Below are 9,790 nucleotides of genomic sequence, written 5' to 3'. Positions count from 1 at the left end.
CATGTCGTAAAATATTAAATTTTATATGTTTTTGAATTTAGTGATATTTTTAGAAAATTAAAAAATATTTTTCTTTCTAAGTATATGTAAATTATTTGAATTTAAAAAGTAAAAAAAAAAATATTTAAAAACCTACGCCACACTTCTTTTCATTCTAGATCTATACTTGTTTTTGTCCCAAACTGTTTCATTCTCTAGAGAAATTATATTTTAATTATAAATAATAAAAAATTTCTAGACGTTCTTAAATATTTATAAATTTCTAGTAGATATGACAATTTTTTTTTTCCCAATAAACTAGATATTCTAGTTATAATCTAGATTTTTTTAATACAAAAATAATTTATAATCAATTATTTTTTTAATACAAAAATAATTTATAAACTTATAATCTAGATATTCTAGTTACACATTCTTTGCATCTCAATTTTTTTTTATTAATATTGTCATTTTTTTTTAAACAGATTTATTAGCAATCTGATTTAAAATAACAGTTTTTTTTTTTTTTAACACAGGTTTATTAGCAATCTGTTAGCTCACACATTTATTTCCTTTTTCTTTTTTTGTATGTCTCTGTCTCTCCCCCTCTCTCTCTCTCTCCTCTCCATCGACATCTCACACAAACACACGAGCACCACCAGCGACCACCACCGGCCATTGCCCCTCCGATGATGTTAGTTACACGAGCACCAATCGATTGATTCGGAGCTTGGCATTTGATTTTAATTCCGAGCCTTGGATTGATTCGGTGAGAGCCTTGGATTGCATCCCTTATTCGATTAATTCAGTTTCTCCTCTCATCTCTCTTTGATTTTGATTTGATTTCTAGAGTTTTGATTTTGATTTTGATTTTGATTTCTAGGGTTTTGATTTTGATTTGATTTCTATTCAATTAACCTAAATTTTTCTCCCTTCCAGTTTCATTTCAACTTTATGATCTCAAGCAGCAAGGATTCATAGAGAGACAGGAGCTATGAGGTATTTTGAATTGTGTTGTGTTTATGGCTCTTCAATGAAAATTTTTATTGATTTGGTGTGGTTATGTAACATGTTTTGATGGTTTGAATGTCTCTGTTCTTACAGAAATTGTTTCCAATTGCTAATTGAATTTTGCTTTGTTCTGAATTTTGATGGAGATATTAGTTGCTTAGTTAGTGTTATTAATTTAACTGCTATGCTTGACAACTGATTCACTGTGTGCTGTATTACTTGTACGACTATGTAATATTGAGGTTCACACTATTTCATGGGTTTTAAGAATCCTATGAGCCCTTGCCTGTGCTTGAAGATCAACCTGATAGGACACCACAGAAAATATATACATATATTTAGAATCAATAAGTTATAGTTTGAATGCAACTGACAATTAAGCAGTCTAGACTTGGTGCTTATCTTCATCATTGGTAAGTTGGGTCTCTCGAAGTAAACAGGAAGTAGGCAAAACCTATGACTAAGCCAGTGGTGGTGGTGAAAAATGAAATTGGCTCCATAACATCCCATGAGAATTCCCAGAATGTAAGACGAAAGAAGAGCCCAACCTGCATGATAGCCAACCCTAGCCCTGACCAGAGGGTGCGCCGGACCTGCTTATGTGCCAGCATGTCGATTTCTTCCTTCTTCTCCTGGAGCTTCTTTAGCTCATCCCTCCTGGGGTCATCTTCAGGTGTCAGGGCAAGGGGCACTGCTCTTCTAACCAAATCCACCACCTGAATATGTAGAAGTACATGGAACAACAAAAATCAATTTAAGTAATAATATGAAATATGTAAGGCTTCTAAACAGAAAGGACCATGGCTGTAAGAATTGTGCGATTCATGATTAGATTCATACGTTTTGATACGAGTTTCAACCAAAAAGATGTTTCACCCCTCTATCAAGAAATAAAGAGATCAATTAATTATATTAATGAACATAATTATATATACATGTATATATAATTTAGTTGTATTGGTATTCATTTTATTTTAAACATTGTGTGTATTTTTATATGTATATATACATGTATAAGAATATATTATTTTTTCATAAATTATATTAAATAAAGTGCTCTTATGATTTATGATTCACTATTGTAGCAAAATGATTCACGGTTCGGTTTGCTATTTGACAATAATGGAAATGACAGATAGATTGGGAGAAAAAAAACTGTTGAGACTCACTAAAATGAAAATTCATATCGTGTCAACAACTCAAGCCAATTTATCCCAGTTGGAAATCCAGAAACAGAGATTAACCAAATTGGGTTTGAAACATCATCACACAATTAGCATTTGGGTATATTACCACCACTGGTTTAGTCATAGGTTATGCCATCTGCACCTTTAGATGCATCTAGACTTGGTGCAAATACTAATGATGAAGATGAGCACTACGTGAGGATGGATTGTGAGGGTGTGGAAGTGTTGCATGATTAATGAGAAGTAGGAACATTTGATTTTCATATAACCGAATGCTTATTGGGCTTGACTAGTTCTCCTTTACTATTAGCTGTGATGCAATCTTTTAACGAATTAGTTTTAGGATATTTTTTCCCATCTTGTGTGAAGTTAATTTTTTCAGATGAACATGAGAATTTATTATGATTATTATGTTTTGGAGTCATTTTGTGAGGTAGATTATATGAATTTTGTTACACAATGAAAACTTAGGTGTTTTGGTTTGATGCGGTAACTATTTCTGCAACCCAGTAGTGAAGGAAATGGTCGTGTAATTGGTTGTACGGAATTAAAGATGTGATATTGTTGTTGCACCAACTGGAATATCATTCTATTTGTGCTATGTTAAATTGAGAATAGGCTTTCTAATATGAATGTTTATACTTGTGACTTGTGATTTACTTGAGTGCAGTGTCAGTTGTGGAAATTTAATATCTGTATGATGAAACCTGCACATTGAATGAATCTCAACCACACTTGTCTTTCTTCATATTTTTCTTTGTTTGAGTTTCTTATCCCTAGCATTACTCTTTCCAGAAACTGATCAGGTAAGTCCCAGAGATTAGGCTAGACTAGACTTATTCAATTAGGTAACTAGGCTAGAGAAGACGAGTTCAATTAGGCTAGACAATACTTCTTCAATTAGCAATCTTTCAAATTGGCGATGGAAGGCAAGAACACAGAAGGTATGATTTCTCTATTAAAAATTGAAGGAAACTAAGTTTCTATTAAAAAAAAATCAGCTGTAAAAATTGAAGGTATGATTTCTCTATTAAAAATTGAAGGAAACTAAGTTTCTATTAAAAAAAAATCAGCTGTAAAACACTACTTTAGGAGTCTAGAACATTTCTAGTTAATTAGATTGAAACTGACTAATCACTATCATCATAAAGAAAAAGAAAAAAAAAGTTTAGCAATTCAGCTAGTAACCTTACTCGTATTAGTTTTAATCATCCAAAACAATGACCCCAGGGTCTGATTTATTGGTGCTTTCTTCAGTTGGTTCATCGGCACTTGAATCAGCATCATGCAACTCTTCCATTTCCACATCATCTCCAGTTCCATATTTTACATTGCATAACATATTGTTTAGACCGGACATATTTTACATTGTCTCAGTTTCTGCAACTAATGTATTAATGCATTGATATATTTTCTAGTATTGCATTTCCTATATCAAAGGTCAAAGCCTGATGTTTATGACTACATTTGCATCATGTTACTCCACCAGCAGCAGCTTATTTTTGTTACTAGAGCATAACATATTGTTTTGTGAAATTCTTATTAAGATTTCATGTTGCTTATGCAAATGTAGTCCACATTATCTGCTGATCTGATTGTTATTGTGAATGTCCATTTTCTTATTAACTGTTGAATCTTGAAATTGTTAGGCAAGGTTATATTCGTGTATATATATATTATATTTTAAAAATAACCTTCTACGACATATAAAATTATGTCATAAAAAGTGCAATGATTTATGACATGCAAGAAAATGCCGTAAAAGATTACATACGGCATACAAAGTATGTCATAAATATATTAAAAATGACCTTCTACAGCATACAAAATTATGTGGTAAAAAGTGTGATGATTTATGACATGTAAGAAAATGTAGTAAAATATTATATACGGCATGCAAAGTATGCCATAAATATATTCAAAATAACCTTCTACGACATGTAAAATTATGCCATGGAAAGTAAGATGACTTATGACATGACAAAAATGTCGTAAAAAATAATATACAGCATACAAAATATGTCATTAATGTTTAATTTATTACTTTTTACAACTTTAACTGCATGTCGTAAATGATGCTCAACTTTTCACGGCATGTCATATAACGGCATTTGCCGTGAAAGAGTTCTTACGGCATGCATTGCAAGCCGTAAAAATTTAATTTTGTTGTAGTGAATGAATGCTACATCCATACAATTTTTTATACCGGCAATGCTACATCCATACAATTTTTCCTTCCGTATTTTTCCCGAATATGTTTCTGACCGGTAAAAAGGTCATAATCATTTTCTTACAAGTCAAAAATACATTTGGGGGGAAAAAATTATGTAAATGAATCATTTTTGTTTTCCACACAAAATTCTACAAACTCTCTTATACACCCATGTGAGATAGTCTACAAATTTGTGTAAAAATTGGGTAATTGTATCTTTGCTCTAATTCTATTCCTAACTCATATTTTTTTCCAAGTATAAATCATTTATGTTGTTTGAATATTAACTTTGAAATAAAAATTAATTGTTTGAATTTCAATTTTAAACAAAATTCAATTGTTCAAATAAAAACTTTATTCCATACGATGTTCAAACAAATAATTTTGTTTGGAAGTTAATATTATTTTTGGACAATTGATATCGAAATAATACAAACATGCATACTAAGATAAAGTTGGTTGTGCTAATAGAATTATCTTTTAGGTTGTTACTTGACTGCTCATCAAATGTTAGAAAATTTAGAGTTTGTGTTTTTTGTTAAATGACATTTTTGCCCTTACCTTGAGTTTTTTTTTTGTTGATATGTATGTAATGATAGCCACCAATAAATATGCAAGAAAGGACTTGGACAAGAAAATGCTGATCACTGAAAGGAGTGTTATCTCCAACATCCTTACACACATGGTTGTGAAGAAAAATGGGACAAAGTTTAGAAGCAGTACAGTAGTAGCTCAAAAGAGAGAATTGGGTGAGAAATCAAGGGACAAACAGGAACCCATTTTTCCATTGAGAGTTTCAAACACAATTCTTACTCAGTCTGCAGTTACAGTACTTGGATTGGGGTTCATTGATGCCGGGTAATCTCCTAGAAATTACTTCTACTATTTTATTTTTATTTTGTTTTATTTTATTTTTTCTGATCTAAATAGATAGTAGTGTTTAGACTTTACCAGTATCTACTCTCTCTCTCTCTCTCTCTCAACTCTAACTTGCAAAATCTGCACAATTAAATGTGAAGGTATAGTGGAGATTGGTCAAGGATTGGAGTGATTTCAAAGGAGACTGAAGATTTGTTAAAGCTTGCAGCATTTGTTGTAGTCCCTTTGTGCCTCTTTCTCATATTTTCTTTCTCTAAGAGACATGAGGCTTGAAATTTCGAATATGATTGTACCATTTTCTACGCAACCACACTTTTTCTTAAATAAATAAATAAAAGAATTTTGAGGTGGTTTGCTTTCCTTGTCCTTTCACTTGGCAAGAGCCATGACATGCCCTATAAAAAAAGGGTAATATTTTTGTCAGTTTGCCTCAAAATTCGGCCTTTTACCATTAAACAAAAAAAATGCAACTTCTGTTCCCTGGTCGGAGATACCTTTGTATTGTTTTGTCTCTTGTTTTTATTCGCAAAATAGAAGAGTGTTATCAAATAATGCGGAAATATAACCAATAATTTCAGCTGGGATTATTTACACCATGATCTCCTAAATTATTGAAAAATATCATTTTGACTTCCTAAGTTATAAAAGCGTGTAAATAGATTCCCTAAATTATTGTGAAGAATTACTTTGTTCCTTAAATTATAAAAGGGTACAAACAGACTCCTAAACTATTGGCATCCCTTTCGTTAGGGGTTTAATTTGTACAGTTTTATAGACTATGGACGTGTTTCAATCTGAGCCTTTTTGTTAGGGGTCCAATTTGTACCGTTTTTATAATTTAAGAGGTTTATCTATATGCCTTTATAATTTATGGGACAAAGTGACATTTCACAATAATTTAGGGTTCATCTGTACACTTTTATAATTTAAAGATAAAAATCATATATTTTTTTAATAATTTAGAAGTTCCCTATATAAATAACCATACAGCTACAGATTATATTAGAATCCCTAGTGGACAAGTTAAGATGTATCTATTACAATCACAAGTGTAAGTGGGTATTAGTCGGAAAAATTCTATAACACGTGTCTAGTTATGTTTTTTTTGTAGTTTTTGATTATTATTTGTTCTGGTATTAGTTAACTATGACTAATTGTAATGTAAATTATAATTTGATTATAATCACTTCTTGTTTTATTTTAGTTATGTCTGAGGTATTTGATTATGCCTCAATTAGTCTTTGGTTATGATCCTTAGTTATGTTGTAAAGTTGGTTATACTATAACAAATGAGAGTTTTAAAGATTAAATTTTTGTTTCAAAATATAAAAAAATTGTTGCAAAAAACATTTAAGGACCAATTTGTGTTGTCACGATAACAATTGCTAAAAGGTCAATTTGAAAAAAAAAAAAAAAAAAAAAAAAAAAAGAAAAAAAAAAAAAAAGAAAAAGAGTTTTAGCAATAAAATTATAAAATTGTTGCTGATAGATACATTTTAAGGGACAATCATTTTTTAGATAAAATTCAGGTCCCAAAAAAATAATAAGTTATTACTAAATGTCTAATTTTGTCTCTAAAAAAACAATAATGCTATTTTTGACCCCCCCAAAAAAATATTACGTATCTAAAAAGTGATTTTATCCCTAAATTTTTGTTTTTAAAACCATCCTTTGTTGTAGTGCTATAACTTATTATAATTATTATTTTGGTCATAATCGAAAAAGTCATAATCATGTCATAAGTGATATTTGATCATGATCCATTATATTATTTTTAATTTTGAATATAAAAGTAATTTAGTTATAATATTTATGATATAGATGACATATCTTACATATAATATATACTTTAAAAAAAAAAAAAATGTGTGTTGTAAAACAACCTAATATTATTATTTTATTTAGACACATCAAATTAATATAATTTATTTTTCTTTCTAAAGTCAAGCATCGACGGGGAGTAGAATCACCAAGTCATATCTATTAGGCTCCTCATTATTGATCATTTTAATTTTGTTGTAATTTCATGTAAAATTTTATAAATATCACTTTTTTTGCTCATTTTGATTGGTGTTGACATCAAGAATTACAGTGTAACAAATCGTATACTTTGAGACTTGAAATAGAACAATTAAAATATTGAGATTTAAAATGTAACGTAATGTATGCTTTGAGGACCATCAGTGTAATTACTCTTTAAAAAAAATTTACAATGTATCTCAATACATTGACGTAATTTGAATCAACAATTATAGCATAGATAACTACAAATAAACTCCCGAAGAAGGAGAGAGATATCCCAAATGATTGCAAGGGTAATACAACCCTCCTGTAGGTGGAAAGAGTCGAACTCTTAACCTCTCAGTACACTTTAAGAGCTCTAGCCAATGGATTAATTCTGTTAAATGCTAACAGAAGGACAAATGTTGCCAAATTTTAAGGAAGATGGGTATACGTAGCTATTGTGCATAAAGCACAACAGTCACTGTTGTACAGCTAACTGGGGCTCACTTCGGGTCTTGTTTTGATAATCCGAATCATTCAATTTTTAAAGATATTGAGTAGAATATACTTGGAAAAATTGAATTAATCGGTTATTGGTAGCCCTTTCATTTAAGTACATTTGTATTCTGTTTTATACACAAAATCACGTTAACTATTCATTTTTTTAAAATACAAATGTAATTAGATGAAAAAGTTATCGATATCCGATCAATTTGATTTTTTTTGCAGATATATTTTGTTTAATATACTCTAAAACGTGAATGATTCAGATTATTGAAATAATACCCGTAATGGACCCTATTGACTGCACAATAGTGACCTCGTGCATAAAGCATAACAATCACCCCAAATTCAAATTTAAACACCATGGCTAGTTAAATTTTGTTTTCTTTTCTTTCCAATCTAGTAAATTGTATACTTTTTTTATTATTTATTTTTATTTTTATGCACTTTGTTTTTATATATGAATGTAATGAACTAGCAAGTAATTTGTTCTCCCTTTCTCTAAATCAGACTGCAATGCAAGCAGGCAGGTTGTTCTATCTTTTTTTTTTTTTTTATAAAGTGTAAGCAAGTAATTTATTCTCTTCTTTTTGGTCCTTTGATATTGATATACTTTGGTTCTACCTATAGAAACTGATTGACCTACAACTAGCTAGTCCGGTCATGACAGCTAAAAACCCGACCGACTCATGTCGTAGACCATTCAAACAATGGCTTTAGTCCCCATATTGGATAATAAGTCTCCAAAATCTTAATAATTGAAAAATAAAAAAATGTCATTTTTATATGATCCAACAAAAAAAATACTTCCCTTACCCAAAAGAATCCGTTTGGTTTGATTTTAAAATCAATTTTGAAAGATATATTTTTTAATAGAGTTTTTATAATTTAAAAAATTATTTAGTTGTATATTTTAAAAACTAGAGAGTGACAATTCAAATCTATATATTATATAAGGAAAATAAGATTTTTAGAGAGAAACCTTCTAAGCGCTTCAAACTCTCATTCTAAAATTATTGATTTTTTTTTTAATTTTAAACAATTAAGAAAATTCTCATTGACTAGCTTCCATTTACCTTTTATTTTATAATCCTACATCGAAAAAAGAAAGAAAAAGTAAATTGTTTCACTTATATAAAATGAATCTTATACTCTAATTTATATAAGCAAAATGAGATTCTTATTTAGAAGCCTTATGATCAATATCTCATACTATTTTTTTTTTATTTTCTTAATTTTAAACAATTAAGAAAATCTCTATTGGCTAACTTCCATTTAACTTTTATTTTACAATCTCATATAGAGGCTTTGTGTAACAACCCTCATACTGTTTACTGATTAAGGACTGATCGATTACCGATAATCACCGATTACTGCTAAACGGAACTGATAACTGACTGATAATCGAACTGAATGAAATACTGAACTGACTGACTGAAATTGAAACTGAATTGACTGAGTATATGTTAGTTAATTGCATTCTATCTGTTTGATTGTCTGATTATCTGTTCATGTTTATATGTTTAAACTGCTAATTGAAGGCCTTATCGGCGGCCGAATTAGAAACCGATTGATGTTTAATGATCCTTAGAATTAATGTGATTTTATGGTATACTTATCTGAAAATTGATTAGGTATGATTAAATTAGATTAAAAATAAGCCAATTAAAGAGTTTGCCATATTTACCATTTTGCCACTATCTCATGTACACACACTTGAGCCTTATACTTGAATCAAAACACATTTGCTCAGCCATTTTCTTGTGCTTAACCGACCAAGAGAGGGAGAGGGAGAGAAATTGAGTTCTACATTGTGAATTGCTTGGAAATTGAAGGAATTGGAACATAGATTGCAAATCTAACTTCCTCACCTTGTAACTAAAGCTCTAGGTAAGGAATTCAACCCCTCTTTGTTGTGTTTGAGCTCATTCATGTTAGATTCTTGAGCCTCTAGTGATTCAAGTCTAGAATTGGTTCATTGTGTTGATTTGGAACTCATTCATGCATGCATGTT

The 9,790-nt window shown here is 30.0% G+C and overlaps 1 long non-coding RNA gene across 1 annotated transcript; it reads left to right on the top strand.

Annotated features, from left to right (window-relative positions):
• The first annotated feature begins 508 nt into the window (after positions 1-508).
• On the top strand, positions 509-5,747 carry LOC114303559 (uncharacterized). Its single transcript, XR_014357814.1, has 4 exons — positions 509-748; positions 919-978; positions 4,989-5,247; positions 5,409-5,747. It is a non-coding gene; the product is annotated as an uncharacterized LOC114303559 (long non-coding RNA).
• Positions 5,748-9,790: the final 4,043 nt, after the last annotated feature.

The sequence above is a fragment of the Camellia sinensis genome, unplaced genomic scaffold, assembly GCF_055761805.1.
Source record: "Camellia sinensis isolate YWXY unplaced genomic scaffold, ASM5576180v1 Unanchor10, whole genome shotgun sequence".
NCBI lineage: Eukaryota > Viridiplantae > Streptophyta > Magnoliopsida > Ericales > Theaceae > Camellia > Camellia sinensis.
This window is presented reverse-complemented; position numbering and strand designations above follow the sequence as displayed.